Source organism: Schistocerca americana, chromosome 3, assembly GCF_021461395.2.
Source record: "Schistocerca americana isolate TAMUIC-IGC-003095 chromosome 3, iqSchAmer2.1, whole genome shotgun sequence".
NCBI lineage: Eukaryota > Metazoa > Arthropoda > Insecta > Orthoptera > Acrididae > Schistocerca > Schistocerca americana.
The window spans coordinates 361,306,196-361,328,970 of record NC_060121.1 but is presented as its reverse complement, the minus strand read 5'-3'; the positions used below and the strand labels follow the sequence as shown (position 1 = coordinate 361,328,970).

The following is a 22,775-nucleotide window of genomic DNA, read 5'->3' as shown; positions in this document are numbered from 1 at the left end:
GCCGTCCCCGAGTGTCTGATACAGACGTCGAACGCCGAACACATCATTGACCTCCAACGTCACTTAACCTATGTATGTATCGCTTGAACCTTTCCCACAGGTACATAGGGTCAGCCATCATTATTCGGATTTGGCAAGTTAATGGTTAAGGGATGGCCGGATGCCCTTCCTGCCGCCACCCCGTACCCCCCCCCCCCCCCTCCCCCAGGACGGAATTAGTGTACCTCAACTGTCTGCATCGAGTGTAATCCATGGACTAGTGCGAATGTGTTCAGATGTCTGCGAGCTGTGTAACTGAGGCGGAACATGGGGACCAGCCCGGCATTCACCTAGTGGGATGTGGAAAACCGCCTAAAAACCACATCCAAGCTGGCCGGCACATCGGCCCTCGTCGTTAATCCGCCGGGCAGATTCGATCCGGGGCCGGCGCGCGTTAGCGCTCTCGGCTACCCTGGCGGGTGTGTGTCACCGGACCTGACTGTATGTGATTATTTTTTGTGGGGGTTTGTAAAAGATTGTTTATGTGCCTCCGTTACCAACAACAATGAATGAACTGAGACATCTCATAACAACAGCTGTGGAAGCTGTAACTCAAGACATGCTTGCTGCAGTATGGGAACAATTTGAATATGCCATTCACACATGCCGTGCATCTCAAGGGGGCATATTGAACACCTATGAAAAGAAACTTCGTGGCAGATTAAAACTGTGTGCCGGATCGAGACTACATCTCGGGACGTTTCCCTTTCGCGGGCTAGTGCTCTAGCATCTGAGTTACCCAAGCACGACTCACGGCCCGTCCTCACAGCTTCAATTCCGCCAGTACATCGTCTCCTACCTTCCAAACTTCACAGAGCTCTCCTGCGAACCTGCAGAACTAGCACTCCTGGAAGAAAGGATATTGCAGAGACATGGCTTTGCCACTACCTGGGGGTGTTTCCAGAATGAAACGGCATGAAAAAACTCTCTTTGAGTTTTCCATTCATCAAAAAACAAAATTCATTGTATACGTATATTAGTTTCAGAAATATAGACGTGCAAAATCGAATGATTCTTTTTGATGCACCCTCACCCTTAACACCGCCTGTAAGCCAGGCACGAAGCCAGGGATTAGCTCTCGGGAAAGTCACGGTTCTTTTAAAGTAAAGTAAACCAAAGTAAACTAAGCAATTAAGTTCATATTCCTCTGTTGGAGGAAACGAAAATGAGAGCGTGGCCTACACTCTTCCCGAGTTAATTGTTGTCTTACTTAAATGACTCCATATTCACCAACAATTGTACTACTTTATTTAAAATATCCACGATTGCAATTTCGACCCTATGTCATTTTCAAGTTGTTAAAGGTGCAGTGTTCAACATAAAGAGAACAAGAATGGTGTGGTCTCTATTGCTCATCACGGCCATTGTCACATCGAGACACATGTAATTTTTATTCTGTTTATTAATGTTGACTGCAGCTGTTTTCAGCACTTGTAACCACTTCAAAATGACCTGCCCTTGAAACTGCAATAGATCATCTTGTAAATAAATATGGTGAATATGAAGTCACTTAAAAATTCTACGAGACTGCATCCCAAAACAAATACAATTGTTCATTGATGTTGTTTAATGTGTAGACTCCTTTCAGTGTTATGCCGACAGTGACTTAAGTTTTTCCCTTCCCTCTCCCCCCCCCCCTCCCCGCAGGTCCCTACCTGCCTCCCCCCTCCCCCTCTGCCCCTCACTGAATCCCGGATCACATACCAGGAACTTTAATAATGATAAATATATAAATATTTTAATATAATAATAAATTAATGATTTGCTTACATCAGAGCTTAGTACATCGCTATAGCATAACTGTAAAGAACTCACACTTTAGAAAATGTGGGAAATATGCATGTCATGCAGCTGATTTAAGAGTAACAAACTTTCACAACTCTTATAAGGTCATAATTTACACTATATAAAATCGAAGTGTGCATCCTCTATTACAAGTATTTCATTTATCACTAACTTTGTGAACACATGTTTGCAGGCTAAAGCTGTGCAACACTGTAAGTGGGAGCAATATTGTCTGATCCGACCGATGCCGCCTGTTTCGCAACGGTCAATCTACGAAATATTATTTTTCTTAATGAAAGTTATTTTCCTTTCTGTCTTGCCTTGTTCAGCTTCCTCGCTCTCATGAACATGTCAGAATTACTAATTTTTTACGTCATTACGGTACATAGCGCTCATACTACATATTTTAACAAAAAGCGTTCCAGATCCCATTTCTTTATTTATGTATTTCACTGGAGTCGTTACGGGAATGTTCAGAAAAAAAGTTATTTTAAATGACGAAACAATTATTGACGGTGCTGTCGATATTAAAGCTTCGTTGTCTAAACTCCGAACACCTATATTTCATAAATTCCGATAATCGTCGAACATCCCTACACGCTATCAAACATAATTCGTCTTAAGTAATGACTTTTTAGCTATTACTCATGGCTATATAAACAGCAAAAATGTAATATAGTGACAGAAGTATATATTCCATATGAACTACTTAAGCTATAAGATTCTAAGTAAGAGCTCCTGTACAATGTAAAAGGAGAGGCCCCCAAAATTTTTTTCGGTTTATTTTCAAATTCAGCTTTGCTTGTTTAACAGGAGTTTTAAGTAATTAGGTAAGTGTACAAAGGTCTTAGACCAAACATTATTCATCAGTGTCTGCGTTTAAGTCGGTTTTATAATCGTGTAATTATTGGCATCATTTTTCATTGTGGGATGTAATGGATTACATGTAACAAATTTCACGAGCAAAATATGTTTTGGTTGCAATAGGATTACAGCAATCTCTCATTTTCTGAATGGTTACACTCTGCCATTTCGGTGTGCTTTGAATGAATTAAAATGTCAGTTTATTTTGCCTTCACCGCTATTTCTCAGTTTCGGTTATGCAGCATAAACCATCACAATAACAGACTCGGGTTATAGTTGAAGCATTCTTCATGTCACGCATTGGTGTAAAAACGTAGCGTGTTGGGCTGACTTGACAATTAAAGGCATGACACGAAGTGTCTCGTAAATAGAAGAGATCTTGGTACCATATAAGAGTGTAAGAGCGTCCTTAACTGTGTACAACGACACATTTGGTCAACTCCATAGTCACGTGCTTGGAGGACGCTTCACCTGATGGATTGTACTACTGGATCACTTGAAAATGGCTACACAGCCGAATCTGCACAGTACTGGCGGATGCAAAATAAAGGGATATTTTAATCCAACCAGTTACAGCCAGTGCGGAATATTGCTCTCACTCAGAAAAAGTACGAGATGATGTAGTTAACGTACTTCTAACCTAGTTGTTTACAAACGGAAAGTGAGTGCATACTATGTATTATTCTTGCTATATCAATTAATGCAACGAAAAGATTCTTTCTTATCTATGAGACATCTCAAAATATTTTACAGGTGTTGTGTACATAGTTCCGCGTAGTCAGCGCGTACACAACTTTCCCACTAGAGCGCGCCCCGCTAAGCACAACAGTGCAGGCGCAGCGCTCGTCCGTCTCCGCACTACGAGATGGCGCTGTCTTAGAGACGGACCAAATTCTGCTTCCGCCAATCCGCGTATTAATATGTAACGCAGCCGATGAGATTGCTGCTAATGTAGAACCTTTTCTTCTCGCGAATCACACTCGCGCAGTGATACCTGAACGCGCGAGGTATTATAACGAGTGTACAGACCTCCGATTAGTCAGTCTGCATTAGTCTGCATTTGTCTGTACCAGTCTATAGTCAAGTTTCAGCCTGCGCCTAATAAGATTACCATATTCCTGTACATAGCCATGAAGAAAAATGACTAGACACTTTGTCAAATATCAGAGATATGTGTGAATAAGATTAACGTACCAAGACCAAAGGAACTTCAGATCGTCAATTGCAAATAGCATTCAGAACCAAGTTAAGTTATTTTTATGCTTATTATTTTAATAAATGTGTGTGAAAATTAATCAAGTTCTGTTTAAAGTTGGTCACCGTCAATCTGCTACTCTAAGCGTGCAAGTGGCATTTCTATCGTCTGACCTAACGGCAGAAGATAAACACGCCACGATAAGACCGCGAGAGATATTGCTGACACTCGCCTACTTCGTTAGAGCGACAAGTCGAATAATCTTATGGTGTGTGTACCGAAGGTCTTACAGTACGCACACCACAATAGGCTATTTAGTGAAAATAAACTGTGATAATTTACGGTTTTATTTCCGTCCAAAATTTGAAATGTCACGAAATGTGCAAAACAGTGAAGATGGCAAGTGGACAGCTAGCATCTTCATCATAAGACTTGCTTATACATATGGAAAACAGCCTACAATCAGTGAAGATAAAGAGCATGCTAATACACAACTCTAATTAATAACACGACAGTTTTACGTACATTGATTCATGCACGAAAATGGAAGCTTCACGAAAAGCGATGGGATAAACTACTAGTAGGAAATTACAGTTAAACTTGCAGAACGAAAACAGTGTGCTCAGTGCATCTGTATGAAGACAGAGGTGCAGAGCTCTGCGCTTAGGATACAGTGTAGGCAACATGATCGTCATTTGCATTAGACACAGAGATACGTAATCATTGAGTAGCATGCAAACAGTGCCACAATAATAAAATAATGTTAGAATCTAGGGAATAAGAGTGGTACGTAAAGGTTAGGATGTCAACAACACGATGTATGATTGGAATAGCGCAGCGACTCACTATGTATAGTGCTACTGCAGGAGGTAAGCGTATCTTAGCCATGTTTCCGCCTAACTGACATACCCACCCGAAATAATGGGAAAAAACTTTAACATGGGCTCCGAAACACGGTACTATTTGACTAGGAAAGAGCAGAGGTTAGAAACAGGACACGCGTTTGTGAGGAAAGTGATTCAAATCTGCATCTGACCATCCAGATGTAGGTTTCCTGATCTTTCCCTAAATAACTTAGCAGACATGCCGGGATGGTTCCTTTGAAATGGACGTTCCGGTCTTCCACATTCAACGACACAGAAGAACGAAAACTGTGGAAGAGTATTTGGCCACAGGGCAAATATTATAGTCTAGGGGCTGTTTCAGTTGCATTCTCTAGGACTAGTAATCCACATGAAAGATTTTATGGATCAGTTTGGTTATGAACACGTCCTCAGATTTTCTTTATGTTGGCCAGTATCTGGTGAATATTGTCGCTTACGAAGATGGAAGCTGTCATAAAACCAGCCTGAATCATCACACAGAAACGTTCACTGTTGGATGACAGATGTAATCATCTTCTCCTCAAAAGAGTATTTGTTTTCCTTTTTATTTGTTGAGCATATATTATTTATTTAGAATTTGCAGAACTTTCATTATAGTATAACATAGTATATGAACAGTGAGACATAACTGCAGACGTTTGCAGGAGTATTACAAAAAGCAACATCAGTACTTCAATGTACTTCTCCAGTTCCCAAGTAACCCAATAACCAATGCCAAGAGATGTGTAACGATCTCGATCATACTTCTCAAGAGCAGTGAAGCGCTGCAACCAAAGTTGTTCGACATAACCTGTGGAGACGTAGCAGGACTTGACAGAGCGGCTTGCATCTGCTATTTCTACCGTTTAATATGTCTACTGTTTACAGGAATTTTTTGCGCATACTAGCAAATGTTCATGACATTATAGTTACACACCAAATTTATTAGGTAGGTAGGTAGGCACTTGAACAAGTAATTTTGCTTCAGATTGTCAAAGAGTAGGCAAATAGAATAAGATGGTTCAAATGGCTCTGAGCACTATGGGACTTAACAGCTATGGTCATCAGTCCCCTAGAACTTAGAACTACTTAAACCTAACTAAACTAAGGACATCACACAACACCCAATCATCACGAGGCAGAGAAAATCCCTGACCCCGCCGAGAATCGAACCCAGGAACCCGGGCGCGGGAAGCGAGAACGCTACCGCACGACCACGAGCTGCGGACAATAGAATAAGATAAATATCTCCATGTGAATGCATAGAAAGAGCTAATACTTTTTGGTTGCAGAGACAGGCGCTGCTCGCACATACCCAGACGTCGGCCTGTCCCTGCTGCACGTCATGGCCCGCTCCCTCTCCAGTGACCACACCCTCGGCCACGGGCTGTTCTTCGCCCACGCCGTTCTCGTGGTTGCCGTTGGACTCGGGCTCATCACCTGCTTCGCCGGCCTCTTCACGGCCCTCTTCACCACCTTCTTTCTCACCTTCTTCGCCACCTTCTTCGCCACCTTCTTCGCCGCCATCCTCGCCGCCTTCTTCGCCGCCGTCTTCATCGCCCAGCTGTCCTTTGGTTTCTGCCAGTTCTTCATTGCTCACCTGCACACAAAGTGGCCAGATGCTGCGATGCGCTGTAGCACAAGTAGAAAACAGTTAATAAGCCACTCTCTCGTCGTTTCTCATTATCCAACCTACGATTTGGAACATGAGTTCCTCCCAACGTATAAAAAATTGAAATAACTTACGAGAATGCAGCTCGATGACGTCTTTGACAACCGCCGATATTTTGGCAGGTGTACGCCTTTGATTCTGAAGTCATGAATGCAACGAGACAGTGCTGCGGAAGGAAATTTAAAACCTCGGTACGCAGAGCATATGCAGAAACGTGACAAACACACACACACACACACACACACACACACACACACACACAGACACACACACACGCGCACACACATGCACACAGGTCCACACATACACAAGGACAGACATACACACTTTAAACACTAACACCATAACACAACCAAATATATGACCGCCATCAGAAGTTATCGATAAGGGATATTAATAAACAACAGGCGAAGTAGCCCACCTCTGTCTCTCTGTTATTTGACCTGGAAGAGAGCATGGATTCCACTTAGAATTTAAGCAACCACCTTTATCTCTTTTTATGTCACTAATTAAATCTCAAGCTATCGGTGCCAAGACAATGTTCTGCAACAGCACAATTGCTTAGCTGTTGTAAGTGCGCATGACGTTTAAACTCAAATGGTTCAAATGGCTCTGAGCACTCTGGGACTTAACATCTATGGTCATCAGTCCCCTAGAACTTAGAACTACTTAAACCTAACTAACCTAAGGACATCACACAACACCCAGTCATCACGAGGCAGAGAAAATCCCTGACCCCGCCGGGAATCGAACCCGGGAACCAGGGCGCGGGAAGCGAGTTTACACTCAATACATCGATGGAGGACCACCGAGAACTGAAGTACTGAGCATAAGCGTCTCACATGTTTGAGACAGCCGAGCAAATCTGCTTTGCAGAATACACTGAGGTGACAAAGGTCATGGAATACCTCCTAATATCGTTCCGGAGCTTTTTTTGCCAGGCGTAGTGCAGTAACTCGATGTGGCATGGACTCTACAAGTCGTTGGAAGTTCCCTGCAGAAATATTGAGCTATGCTGCCTCTACAGCCCGCCGTAATTGCGGGTGTGTTGCCGGTGCAGAATTTTCTGCGCGAACTGACCTCTCTATTATGTACCATAAATGTTCGACGGGTGGCCAAACCATTTGCTCGAATTGTTCAGAATGTACTCCAAAGCAGTTGCGAACGACTGTGGCCTGGTGACATGGCGCACTGTCATCCATAACAAATCCCAAGAACATAATGTCATGAGAACATGAAGTCCATGAATGCAAATGGTCTCCAAGTAGCCGAACATCACCATTTCCAGTCAGTGATAAGTTCAATTGGACCAGATGACCCAGTCCATTCCATATAAACACTGCCCACACCATTACAGAGCCGCCACCAGCTTACACAGTGCCATGTTGAAAACTTAGGTTCATATCTTCGTGGGGTCTGCGCCGCACTTCTACCATCAGGTCTTACCAACTGAGATTGGGACTCATCTGACCAAGCCGCTGTATTCCAGTCGTGTAGGGTCCAACCGATACGGTCACGAGCCCATGAAAGGCGCCGCAGGCGATGCCGTGCTGTTAGCAAAGGCACTCATGTCTGCCCTTTGCTTCCATAGCCTATTAACGCCAGATTTCGCCTCACTGTCATAGCGCTTGCCGTACGTTCCAAACTGATTGCTGCGGTTATTCACGTAATGCTATCAACTGCACGCAAACGCCGCTGCTCTCGGTCTTTAAATGAAGGTTGTCGGCCACTGCTTTGTCTGTACTGGGGGGTAATGCCTAAAATTTGGTTTTCTCGGCACACTCTTGACACTGTGGTTCTCGGAATAATTGAATTCCCTAACGATCTCCGAAATGGAATGTCCCATGCGTCTAACTCTCACTACAATTCCACATTCACCGTCTGTTAATTAACGTCGTGCGACCACAGTCACATCGGGAACCTTTTAATATGAATCACCTGAGTACAAATGACAGCTCCGCCAATGCACTGCCCTTTCATACCTTGCGCACTTGATACTACCGCCTTTTTTTATATGTACGTACTGCTATCCCATGACTCTTGTCACCTCAGTCTATTGCCTTATCACTGGTCTGCCTGTGGAGTGACGCAAACACAACGAATCTGGCACTCACTTCCTGTCATTGAGATAGTGTTATTAAGAAAGCAGTTGAGATTATACTAACGAGTGACTTTATAAATAGAGATGGAGGATTTTGTTTGAATTATACTTGGAATCCTGCTCTGGTCAAACAAAAGAGGGACTGAGTTAACGGCACCTCATCCGTTGGTTATTAATATTCACGATCGATAACGTCTAACGTTGGTCAACGTCGGATGCGTGGTGGAGCTAGTGTTTACTGTGTGTGTGTGTGTGTGTGTGTGTGTGTGTGTGTGTGTGTGTGTGTGTCGTCTTTCCGGAATTGCACTGCAAACCGAGGTTTTAAATTCCCTTGCACAGTGCTTACTTTCTGCAGTTTTGCCTGGAAAATGACAGGGTGTGCACCTGTCGAAATATCGGCGGTTGTCGATGAAGTCACCCTACTGCATTCCCGTAAGTTAGTTAAACGCTCCACGGCTGTTTTTACTTTTCAGTTGAGTTCTGTTTTCGGTAAACATGACACACCTTAAAGTACTGAAGAACGAATTATGCACTGGACGAACAGCAGTCATACCGTTTTAATTATCACTGCGAAACGCTAAATTCGCAATTAACTTTTTTTGTTTGTTGCTAGGTACATGTCTGCAGCTCCGGTACGCAGAGAAATCCCAGAGTCACAGTGCCTAGCGCGCCGCATGAGAGCCAAAACAATACTGCGCATCCGATTGACAATAAACTGGAGATGGACTGCGCCATTATGTTCTTTTACCTCTAGAACTGTGGTGCTGCCCTGTGGAGCTGGCATTTCAGTGTGTACCAGAGCTGTATACATGTACGTCCAAACAAGCAAAATATTAAATACGTAGGAATGAAATAAGCAGTACAATACAAGATGAATGGATAGCTTTAAGAGATGAAATAGGGAAGCCGGTATAAGACCAAACAGGTAAAAGGAAATCCGTGGATAACTCAGGAGGTACTGCATTTATCTGAAGGAAAGAGGAAATACGAAAATGCTCAAATGAAGCATGCGAAAGAGAATAGAGACCTAAAAAATGGGATTGAGCGAAAGTGCAAAATGGCTAAGCAGAAATTGCTACAGGGCAAATACAAGGCTGTAGAAGCAAACAGAACTATGGGAAAGACAGATGCTCCCTATAGGAATATTAAAGAGACCTTTGCAGTAAAGAGTTGTAACTGTATGAACTTTAAGACTCCAGATGGCAAACCAGTACTAAGTAAAGAAAAGAAAGCTTAAAGGTGGAAATGATATGTAGAAGGTCCATATCAAAGGAATAAATTTGAGGACAATATTATACAAAGAGAAGAGGAAGTGCGGAAGATGACATGAGAGATATGATACCGCAAGAAGAATTTGGCAGAGCACTGAAAGACCTATGTGGAAACAAGGCCCCTCGAGTAGAAGACATTCCCTCAGAAATATTAAGATCATTGGGAGAGCGAGACATGACAAAACTATGCATCGTGGTGTGCCAGGATATTTGAGACAGGCGAAATCTCATCACAGCTCAGGAAGACTGTAATAATTCGAACTCGAAAAAAAAAAAAAAAAAGCATGTGCTGACAGGTGTGAGTATTAACGAACCATCACTGTCGTATGTCATTGTTGCAAAATAACGCCACGAATTATTTTCGGAAGAATGGAAAACTGGAGGAAGCCGACTTTGGGGAAAATCAGTTTTGGTTCCGGAGAAATGTACGAACACACGAGGTGGTAATGACTGTACGACTTATATTAAAAGATATGTTGTGGAAGCGGGAAACTACATTTCTAACGTCTGCAGATTTAAATCAAGCTTTCGACAATGCGGACTGTATTTTACTCTTAAATTTAGAAGATAGCAGGGATAAAATACAGAGAGTGAAAGGTTGTTTACAACTTGCACAAGAACTACAAGGGTGTAAGGACGCGTAAGGTAAGCCATAGTTGAGAAGGTGTGAGACAGGGTTGTTGCCTATCCTCAACGTTATTAAGTATGTGCCTGAGCAAGCTATGAAGAAAACAAAGGGGAAAGTTCAGGGAGAAGAAATAAAAACATTTTGGTTAGCCGATGACGTTGCTAATAGTAAATGAGTTTTGCGATTTGATTAGCAAAATAACTCATGATTCCGAACCAGAGAAGATATAAAATGCATACTGGCAATAGTAAGAAAAGCATTTCTCAATAAGAGGAATTTGCTAACATCTAATATCAATTTAAATGTTAGGAAGCTCTTTTTGAAAATATCTATGTGAGCTGTAGCCTTGTAAAGAGATGAAACATGGGCGACAAACAGTTGAGACAAGCAGAGAATAGAAGCTTTCGAAATTTGATGCTACAGGAGAATGCTGAAGATTAGATGGATAGATCAGTTTACTGAATCGAACTGAAGAGGAAAGAAATTTGTGGCACAACCTGAGTAAAAGAAGGGATTGGTTGATAGAACACATCCTGAGGAATAAATAAATCACCAATTTGATTGCGGAGGGAAATGTGGGGTGCTAAAATTATTTAGGGAGACAAAGGGATGAATACTGTAAGCAGATTAAAATGGATAAAGTTTGCATTAATTAGGCATATATTAAGAGACTCGCACAAGATACACTAGCACGGAGAGCTGCATCCATCCAGTCTTCGGACTGAAGGACGCCACAACAATAGAAAACTTATTTTTTCGAGACGATAATTCGAACCTTATTAAGATACCTCGGAAATGGCTAGAATAGCCAGGCAGTTCCTCACCTCGACTTATATCGTTAATTATCTGTTTGATATTATGATATACAACGACCGATAGACGTAATTCAGTGGAATACGAAATATAAGTTCCTCAATGTTTCAAACTTTGCCAAATTTCGGCCTCAAGCTTGGCTCTCACCTCCTGATATAAAGTATCAGGAAGTTTCATTACAAAGTACATTCCGCTATAGACTCTGCAGAAATAACTGAAACGTATACAAACAAGCGTAACACATGTGAGTTCAGGAAATGTTCGTGATCTTATTAGATGTGTTTTGGAGAGTCATGACCTTTCTAGCTGGGTCTTAATATGGGAGCAAGACTGAGTTGCTACCGGTTTTATAACTCCCTACGAGAATCTTACGAAGTATGAGTGAAAAAACTCTACTTGTGGTACGATAATCAAGGAAGGACTGGAATGGTAGCTGAAAGGATGATATTGAGCTTGTGTAAAATAATAACCATTTGCTACGCAGTTTATACATTATGAGAGAAAACGATAGAAGCATCTCCTACATCCACTGTCTTACTCAAATATGGCTCACTCAAAACTTTCCATCTCGGAACATAGACGAACTGCATCATGCTTTAATTTCTAGTCATACGTTCTGCCATAGCCACCTACTTCCAAAACTTCGGGAGGTTGCCTTTTCCTCCTTTCTCTCCATCCAGTATTCTCCTCTGTAGTTATCGCTGTGTTCAGAAGCTAGTACACCTTCACAACTAACATTGATAACTCTGATAATGTTATCAGTATCTGGACATCCCTATGTAATGCAGAATAGACTCGTAGTAGTCAGGAGGGGCGGACCCGCTGTTACAAAAGGAGGCGGTGAGGATTTTATTGCGCTAATAGAAGCAGTAAGTTAATACCAGACAGGATCGATCAGGAGTGCTCGGGGACTTCGAACGCCGGTTAGTCACTGTATGCCGCTTGAGTACCAAATCAGTCAGGGACATTTCATCCTTTTCAAAGTTGCCCTCGTCAACTTATGGTAATGTGCAAAGCAACAACCACAGCTGAATCGTCCAACATTGCGAGAAATAGTTGAAAATATCGCATGAAGTCAGCGGTATTATGACTCGTGATTTCGAAAGTGCTACAATCAGTCCAGCTAGGACAATGCGGATAAGGAATTAACAAGACTGGGGTACAGTGGTCGAACAGCTCTACATAAATACTCATACGCTTGAGATGGTGTCGCCACCGAACACTGGATGACTGGAAATGAGTGATTTATAGTGATGAATCGCGCGGCACCCTGTTGCAATCCGATGGAAAGGGCCGCGCGGGGTAGCCGCGCAGTTTCGGGCGCCTTGCCACGGTTCGAGTGGCTTCTCCCGTCGGAGATTCTAGTCCTCCCTCGGGCATGGGTGTATGTGTGTGTGTGTGTGTGTGTGTGTGTGTGTGTGTTGTCCTTAGCGTAAGTTAGTTTAAGTCAGATTAAGTAGTATGTAAGCCTAGGGCCCGATGACCGCAGCAGTTTGATCCCATAGGAACTTACCACAAATATAAATTTTCCGATGAAGGGTTTGGGTTTGACGAATACCTGGACAATGTGACCTGACATAATGTTTATCGCCAACAGAGAAGTATGGAGGAAGTGATGTTATGGTATGGGGGTGTTTTTCCTGTTTAATGTCTTCGTTGGTTGGATGTTTGGTTTGGGGGAGGTGACCAAACACCGAGGTCATCGGCCCCATCGGATTAGGGAAGGATGGAGGAGGAGATCGGCAGTCCCATTTCAAAGGAACCACCCTTGCATTCGCGTAAGCGATTTAGAAAAATCACGGAATACCTAAACCAGGATGGCCGGACGCGGGTTTGAACCGTCAACCCTCCAGAATGCGAGTTCAGTGTGCTAACCAGCGCCACCTCACTCGGTTGTTTAGGGTGTGGTCCCCTTGTTGCGCTCCAGGAAACGGCAAATTTGGAAGGATATGAACACATTCTACAGTACTGTGTTCCGTGTACAGCAGAGGGACAGTTCGGAGACGATGGTTGTTTGTATCAGCATGACAAAGCACCCTGTCATAAAGCAGCATCTGTGAGGCAAGGGTTTGTGGGCAGTGAAGTCCTTGAAACTGACTGGCCTGCGCCGAGTCCCGACCTGAACCGAACGGAAGCCTTCGCGATGATACCAGCGTCCAACACCATTAACTTATCTAGTTTTGGCCATTGAGGAAGAATGGGCTGCCATTCCTCCACAGACATTCAGACACGCCACTGAAAGTATCTCTAGGAGAGTTCAAGCCATCACATTAGCGAAGGGTGCACAAACCCCAAATTGAAGTCCATTAATAGGAGTCTGGATACTTTTGATCGGATAGTCTATTTCTTCGTTAAATTAAGCCACGTCGCCAGCGAACTTTAGCACTTATATCTGCTCCCCTTCCTCTTTTCATCCTCTTCCGAAATTTTCCTTCACTTCTTTCATTACTTCGATGTCGTACAATTTGACAAACCCTGCTAAGCTGCAATTTTGTGTTACACCCTTCTTAACATTATTCATCTGTCCTTGTACTTTAGACCTGTACCTTTCCCCTTCCTGAAACTTAATTGATTTTCGTGCAGTTGTCGTCACTTTTTCTTTTCGGTGGAGGCAACAATAACATGTTTTCGTGGAGCTGGGAACATCTCCAATTTAAATTCATTTAAATACCGTTGCAAACGGGATGTTGTCTTTCTGAGTGCAGCTAATTTATCAAATAAACAGATTTATCGCAGTTCCATTAAGAGATACTTTGAGGTAATGAGGAGGAAAATATTTACTCGTTAATTATTAGATCGCACGTACTATGTTAACTATGCACATGTGTCTTATTACAATCTAGATGATTGTTTGTATCTGTTGACGGGGAAGGGGCGGCGAGGTGGACAATAGCGGTAAAGTGAATGAGTAATAAAATGAAAACGTAAGACTTCTCGAGCGGAAGATAACGACCTGGATAAATGCTAGACCCCACTAAAGACGGACTTCAGTTCTTCATAAATGGCAGATGAAACGATGGTCCCTTCCATCCCTATTTTAGAGACAGTCCAGTTCTATTAAACAGAGTTACTGAATGTAAGAGTTTAAAATAGGGATCAACGTAAACCTTGACTCTTACCTTCAGCAACAACAGAACAAGGGTATACCTAATGCCCCAAAGATAAAATATGATGAAATAAAATTTAAAGATAATAATATAAAATTTATCAAGGTGTAAGAAGAATTTGATTCAGGAAATGGGAAAAAAGTGAAAGAGGGTTTAACTAGCGCTGGCATTCGACACCAGCGAAAAAAACTTGAAAGCACTAGGAGGATGAAGTGGAACAGAACAGTAGACGAATGATTAAATGTTTGAGAAACTGGTACCGTAATAAAAACAAGACAAAATACTCCTAATAAGAATATGAGTTAGCAGCTGTAAAAAAGTCGTCAGGGAAAGTACGAAAAATAGCATTTAGATCTGACTGAGCGCAATGTCAAGGAATATAATATAAGGAATGTTTTCTAATTATTTAAAAATAAATTAAGGAAATTTCAGACAGGATATGTGTTTTAGTAGAGAATAAAACAACCCTTGTAAGGAAAAAAAATAATAAGTTAAGCCAAATTCTTCGATAAATACTAAATAGGAAGGAGACAAAAGGAACATTAACATTTAGTAAGCCTATAGTCAATCAGTAACCAGTCCAACCACCAAATGAAGAAGATATAGGAACAACTGTGAATTCCATGAAGAATTTGTATCATTAGTTAGTTAATTAATTTCATGTTCTGTGGATCAAATGGCTCTGAGCACTATGGGACTTAACATCTGAGGTCATCAGTCCCCTAGAACTTAGAACTACTTAAACCTAACTAACCTAAAGGCATCACACACATCAATGCCCGACGCAGGATTCGAACCTGCGATCGTAGTGGTCGCGCGGTTCCAGACTGAAGCGCCTAGAACCGCTAGGCCACACCGGCCGGCCTGAGGATCATTTTGCCCGATAAATCGTCATGATGTGGAACGACTCATTATGAGAGAATGACGTAACAGCGGGACAACATACAGTGTAAGACGAACACTAGTTAAACTTATGCAAAATATCTGAGGAGTAGGAATTTTACCAAATGGCTGGAAAATAGCTCTAATCCTTTCTCCACGTAGCACGATTTGTTTTCTGCTGAATTTCTCATAATATTTCAAATTGAATGGTTACGGAAGAAGGAGATAATCAGCAGGGTTTAAGAGAGAATAAATCAGTAATTGTAAGAAATAACTAAAAAAGGCCAGAATACTAGTAATACTTGATTTGCATTGTTAGCCACACCAAGAGCCACTGTTTTGTTGATGCTCCACGATTTTCGCTATTTTGAGTGCGCTAAACTGACGCTGCAGTGTACATCTTTGACACAATATTATTCTCACAAATTCAGCTAAGTAAAACACTCGTGAGTTTCGCCCGTATATTTACATATACGAATACAAGCCGACTTGCGGATTCGCCTTTGTGTGAGGCCAGATACGTACGAATCAAAATGCTAGATTCTAATATTTTACTGTTTATGTCGTTTTCGCATAATCGTTTATTAATTGTGTCATTGCTAGTGTGTATCGCATGTATTGTATATTTTCGAACATTTGCGAATGCCACGCAAAATTCATGCCACATCGTGAACCGTAAACTTCATTTGCCCTTCTTGGAAGCTTATGGCAACACTATCTTCGCTCAAAAGAAATCGCTACCTGATTTCGTTGTGTATTTACGCGATAAAGGTACCGTATCGTATGTTTTAGAGAATTTTCCGATGTTTACGAGTATTTTATAGCAAATTGTGAACAGCAGTTTCGTATTCCGTAAACTTTAACAGAAATATCTGCTCATAAAATGGTTAGCCCCTCACTGTAGCGTAGGACTTACACGATTAGGCCAATAATTCAACTTCTTCTGCTCACTGATCTCTTTCATCCAGTCAGTGTTTGAAATTTTACAATGGCGACCTAAACTTCGCACTTGCAAATTCAACCACTGTGTTGCTCTACTATGTTTCGCGCAAATTATGCAGTCATGTAGCACTCTGCTTAGTTTCCTACTTCAACAGTAGTTAATATTATCAACATAATATATAACTTAATACTATTTTCGACATTGTTATATGAGTCCGTTAGTGAGTATCACTTACCAAAAGTTCCAGTAATACAGTTACGTCAGAGAAATCTATAGATTTAATCCTAAGTTTTCCTCTCGTAATTTATACAAATCACCTTCTTGTGCCTTGTAGCTTCGCATCTTACAACTTGCAACACCTACTGCGCAACAAACCCTGACATTAATACAATTCCAGAGAGGTTAATTTCAAGTTAATTATTTAGTGTTCAGATAAACATTGCACCAGTCAAAATGCAGCACCATTGCGAATTCGGTTCTCGAGCACTGTATACGTTAATTGCTATTCGTAAGCACATGGAAATCGCTCTGCTGTCAGCTGGACGTTACTTCGGATGGGTGCCTTGGTCGAAATGCCATGAATCGTGTGCCAGAGATACGAAAGATATTTCAAGTATTGTCCTCTCCAACAGATACTGCCACCTGAGCAAGAAGTCCAGGGTCTATAATTGTTCACCCATTTAGCTGTGGGTGGCGTGCCAGTGGTTCGTTTGTAAATGGGAGCAGGGACCAAGGAGGGCATCCCCTTTACCTACAAGCAAAAATACTGCACCATCAAAAATAAGCGCACTATATGGAAGTACCAGAATAGCAGACAAATGTAAATGTGTAGGAGAAATCATCCAGCCTAATCACTGGCAAAAAGATATCAGAGCAAAACTGCGAAAGATGAACTGAGCATTCCACACAACAAAAGAAATTTAAGGTAAAATCTCACTCTCTAACAAATACGATTTATCACTATGAAACAGTAATGCGGCCAGAATTGCATCAGAAACATCAACATTAGTATGGATAAAAGCATAGTAAGACTTCAGAAAAACGAAAAAAATCGGTAGAAGATATTAGGAAACAGGAGAACATAGAAACATTTGAATTAAGAAATCACAAAGCCATTTACAAACATGCAGAGAAGCTTAGATATGAACTTAGAAAAGAGAAGACAAATGTAATATAGTCACACCCAAAGAAAAAGTCCTAGCACATGACAAGGAAATGTGTACATTTTGAAAACTCAATGCGAATAGCTAAGGAAAAGCGCATGGATATCTAGAAAAAAAACTATTATAAATAACCAAGGAATTCAAGGTAGGCCAAAGTACAGAAAGAAGTGGAAAGGTCTCCAAGAGAAAGCAATTCCAACAAGTCAAGAAAGAAAAATGTAAATAGGTGAAAAGTATTTGTGGAAGCTTAAGCTTAGCTTGTTGACTTAAAAAAAAAAAAAAAAAAAAAAAAAAAGGAGAACTACTTAAACCTAACTGACCTAAGGACATCACACACATCCATGCCCGAGGCAGGATTCGATCCTGCGACCGTAGCGGTCACGCGGTTCCAGACTGAAGCGCCTAGAACCGCACGGCCACATCGGCCGGTGTTGACTTCAACCTGGACGTTAGTTGACGCAAGATAAAGAAATGGAAGACAATCTTAAGTTAAAAGTTAGAATTTTCAACTAAGTGTAATGTAATTTGGTAAATGAAGCTCCTGTTACTTATCAAATATTGTAAGAAAACAAAAAGAAGAATATTTTAAGGCTTCCATTTCGACATTATTATATGAGTTTGTTAGTGAGTATCACTTTGACACAAGTCAAGTAAAATAATTATATTAGAGAAATCTATAGATTTAAACCTAGGTCTTCCACTCGTAATTTACACAAATCCCTTTCTTGTGTGTTGTAGTTTCACATCTTAAATGAAACTTGCAATGCTTACAGCGTAACAAATCCTGACATTAAAGCAATTCCAGGGAAGAATTCATACTATTTAAGAATGTCATTTTATCTGCTCGTTATCATGAGCTGTGTGTCATCCCATGTGCGTTAAAAGTTTCCTCGCGGCATTTCAGTGCATTATGAACTTCGACGCTCGTCAACACGCAACTACGTTGCCCCTGCGTATTTAATAATATAATTTACCCATAATTAATTACAGGGTCGTTCGCTTTTTCCTTACGACTTGAAATCCCGGAAACAACTTCCTTGGTCCATTTACGATATGTTCGGTGTGCAAGTCTCCATATCACTTTAATTACAGCTGGTCGGTGACTTTCGTGTTTGTCACACCTCACATCCGAAGGTCATAAGTTCAATCTTCTATCGGTCATGCGATATCTTCCTGTTTTTTTTATCATTTCTTTCACTTCTGGCAATGATTACACAAAAAAAGTTACGTTTTACCACGGTTGGGAGGCCAGAGTTTAACTGCAAGTACCCAGACAACTGGTTGGGGAAGTCTGCTGCAACGGAGCAGGACAGAAGGAGTCCACTACAACTCCAACAGGACTATACGTAGTGAGGCACTGCGGTTTGAGGACAATTTTACATAAGTATGTCTTCAACGCCAGCATGCTAACAGATTTGTCTTGTTTTATTGAGTCTTCTAGTAGTCCTCAACATCCATCTCAACTGTGGTCACTGAGAAACAATTTTTAAATGGTTTGCGCACATGATGGTGATGATGAAGCGTTTGGCGTAATTGGCCAGGAGGCCCCTTACGGGGCAGGTCCGGCCCCCTTGGTGCAGGTCTTACTACATTCGACGCCACATTGGGCGACCTGCGCGCCAGATGGGGATGAAATGATGATGAAGACAAGATAACACCCAGTCCCTGGGCGGAGAAAATCCCCGACCCAGCCGGGAATCGAACCCGGGCCCTTAGGACGGCAGTCCGTCACGCTTTTTTGTTGTTGTTAATTTCATTTTTTTCGTTATTGTTCGTTGTATTTGATCGGGGCGGACGTCCCATGATGCTTGTGTAAGTACATTGTTGATCCATTAACTCAGTTTTTTTTATTACAGAGGGCAGATTACCCTCTGACCAAACACGCAGAGCTACCGTGCCGGCGACCATTCAGCTATCGGGGCGGGCAGAAAGTCCATATCTCACTGCATGTGAACATCACTTTTCAGACTCATCTGAATTTTTGTTTTGAAAAACGAACTTAGTTCATAAAAGACACTGCAGGCCAATTATGCTATTCTCTTCGTTGCTGTTGTTGTCCAGCCAATGCCTTTAACTGCCCGAAGTACAATCATTCATCGTCTGGCTTTGTGACTTCATTGTTAATTTCTAATTTTTTTGATGAGTTCTTTGTGCGTCAGTTTTATCATACTATAACTGATTTTCATGAGTATTATACAGATTTTCTCCGTTAAAAACATTCATTTACATTTGTTATTGATGTCTACCTGCACTAGAGATAAGCAATAGACTATCATTAGCAATGCTAAAGAAGGCCAGATACGTTCCATCAACTGGGATTACTTCTTGGCTTTCCTGGCTTAAGGCTTAAACTACCACTAGTAGTGCTGAGAATAGTATTAGTTATAAGGGAACTTCTGACCCTTCTCCTCTTTCAGTTCTAAGTGTTTCACTTTGATGATTTAGTCAACTGAAAGCCGTGGCATCGACGTATATATTTTTCAGTATACTAACATGTCTTGCTTTCCAAGGGCTTTTTATAGATAAAGTAGAAACTGAGTTCAAAAATGGTTCAAATGGCTCTGAGCACTATGGGACTCAACTGCTGTGGTCATAAGTCCCCTAGAACTTAGAACTACTTAAACCTAACTAACCTAAGGACAGCACACAACACCCAGCCATCACGAGGCAGAGAAAATCCCTGACCCCGCCGGGAATCGAACCCGGGAACCCGGGCGTGGGAAGCGAGAACGCTACCGCACGACCACGAGATGCGGGCTAGAAACTGAGTAAACAGCTTGCGAACATCTACGAATCCAACACAAATATTCATTTCTCGAGAACTTATTTATGTGTCTGGATAAAGCACTATACGTCTGGCACATTACGGAGACGTGTCTGACAGAGCTATGAGTTTTATATCTTGTCTGTCTCCTTCGTCATGAAGTAGAATTGTTCCAGTATTGTCCTAGTTTTGTTGTATTTTGTTCCTCTGTAGACAATCTGTAAACAGTTTTTTTATTACGTTTCACCATTTTAATGAAACACCATTATCTTTAGGTGACACTCCTTTCTTTATACTTCGAATGGGTTTATGTAACTCATCGGGCACTACTTAAAGTCAATGTTGTTATTAGCACCGGCCTGTATTATTAATCAGCATCCTGTTTTAATTACTGTGCCATGTACCATCTTATCTGGCGAATGTGATGTGCAGCCGTTGTAAATTTTTGTTTGTTTTCTTCATGCTCTAATTGTTTTCAGTTGTTTGTGCCATCAAATATTCATTTTTTTCTGTTGTTTCTCTCATCAAAAATTCATGTATCTTCTCATATCCTGTCGAAGAAATTTCCGTATACTTTTCGTTCAGTTCAGTATATTACATCGTTTTCCTATTATTGTTTTCTTCAATTCCCGGCTCTTCCTTAGTAACAGCTTTGTTCCATTTGGGATATTCTTTTTCGCTTTGCTATTTACTTAAATTATTGTGTTAAATAATTACGCCGAGCGGGGTAGCCGCGTGGTCCTGGGCGCCTTGCCAAGGTTCGCGCGGCTTTCCCCTCGTCGGAGGTTCGAGTCCTCCCTCGGGCATGGGTGTGTGTATGTGTGTGTTGTCCTTAGCGCAAGTTAGTTTAAGTTAGATTAAGTAGTGTGTAAACCTAGGACCGATGATCTCAGCTGTTTGGTCCCATAGGAACTTACCACAAACAAATTTAAATAATTACTTCTTTCGTTTACGTGTGTACAGTATTCATTCTGTTAGTTTCCGAATCGTTGCCTTGTCAACTAATACTCTGTTAACTATGGACATTGTTGATTCGAATAGGAAAGGGACACCATTTTCTTTTCAGTTTCAATATTGATAAACTCTATTCAGTTTCAGTTTTATTCACATTTGTTCTTTATCATGAAATCCTACTAATGTATGACATGGGCTATTTATTGGTATCATATCCGAAGTTTCCCTCTTCTAACTGCTTCTATTATCGATGGACTGAAAGAGACGTATCTTCTGTTTCTACTTGCGATACTTCGTAGATTTATCTCCATATTATGCGAGTACGTAGATATGGTAGTCAGATGTGGGAAAGAAATAATTGTTCAAAGAAGAAGTTGAAGAAGTAGAAAAACGACAAGCTATCTAATATTCGCGAATTTCCATCTGTGTTTTACGCATGCGATAAAAGCACATTCCAAACAAGTTAAAAGGTCCTACTGCCTTGTGAATGCAAAAACTAATAAGAAAAATTAGAAGCACGCAAAACTTGCTAATTATATGTTAGGAGGTTTCCCTTGTGCTTTTTTGAAGTCCAGAGATTCTCAAAGCTAACAAAATTCGTATACCACAAGGGGAATAGTTCAGAACTTCGGCTTGTGAGGACGCAGAACGGAGGTACGAACAATACGCTGTAGAAATCGACAGAAGCTAGTCGCGGGAGTTTTCCAGGAGGGGAAAGGCCGACCGCCACCGACGAAGCAACAGTATTGTAGCGCGGCGGCTCTCTTTGCAGTATGCTGGGAAGTTCAAGAATTCTTGTAAAAAGCACATAATAACAGTTTGGACGATGAATTGACAATACAGTACAGTAAAGTATAGTTATTCTCCGTTCTGTTCGTGCCTTTCTACTGTCTTGCCCACGGTCGAAACTGTCCATTTTGCGATTAAATAGGAATTTGCAAAGAACGTGTTTGATTAACTGAGAAGCCATAATCCTCATCCGATTCCGACTTCCAGCCCACACGAAGGTCTCCAAAGCTAACGGGTAGCAAACCTCGTCTCCTTCTCCCAGGGCAGCCAGCTGATAGCTTATCCCGAAAGTGACACAAAAGTTGATGGCGACTCGGGGGCAGGGCCTATACAGCCACTTTACTCATTTTTCTGAATAATAATAATAATAATAAATATAATAATTATAATATCCACTACGCACCATACCAGAGCCGGCCGGAGTGGCCGAACGGTTCTAGGCGCTTCAGTCTGGAACCGCGCGACCGCAACGGTCGCAGGTTCGAATCCTGCCTCGGGCATGGATGTGAGTGATGTCCTTAGGTTAGTTAGGTTTAAGTAGTTCTAAGTTCTAGGGGACTGATGACCTCAGATGGAAGTCCCATAAGTGCTCAGAGACATTTGAACCATACCAGACACCTGCCAACACTATTTTCACAATGTTTAATTTCTTGCTATGGTGCACGATATTGTTATGAAGCTAGGTTGACAACGAGCGTAGACATTCCGTAGCGGCCTCAACTCAGCTGAATATCATCGATCAGAAAATAGTCACCTTAAAGTTTGTATCTGCTATATACGAGGTGTGTGAGAAAAGTAATGAGACTGACAACATAATGAGCGATACGGAAACGCTGTGTGGTTCTAATTGTGTAGACCGGTGTGTTCCTCCCTTCCAGATGTTCCATCTGCGTTTCAGCTCCGTACAGCCATCATGTGATTTGTGAGAGTTCCATCAGCGAA

At 41.6% G+C, this 22,775-nt stretch overlaps 1 protein-coding gene across 1 annotated transcript in view; it reads right to left on the bottom strand.

The window, feature by feature from the left end:
• Positions 1 to 22,775, bottom strand: part of LOC124606083 — a 375,104-nt gene that overhangs the window by 182,638 nt on the left and 169,691 nt on the right. The window lies entirely within an intron of this gene.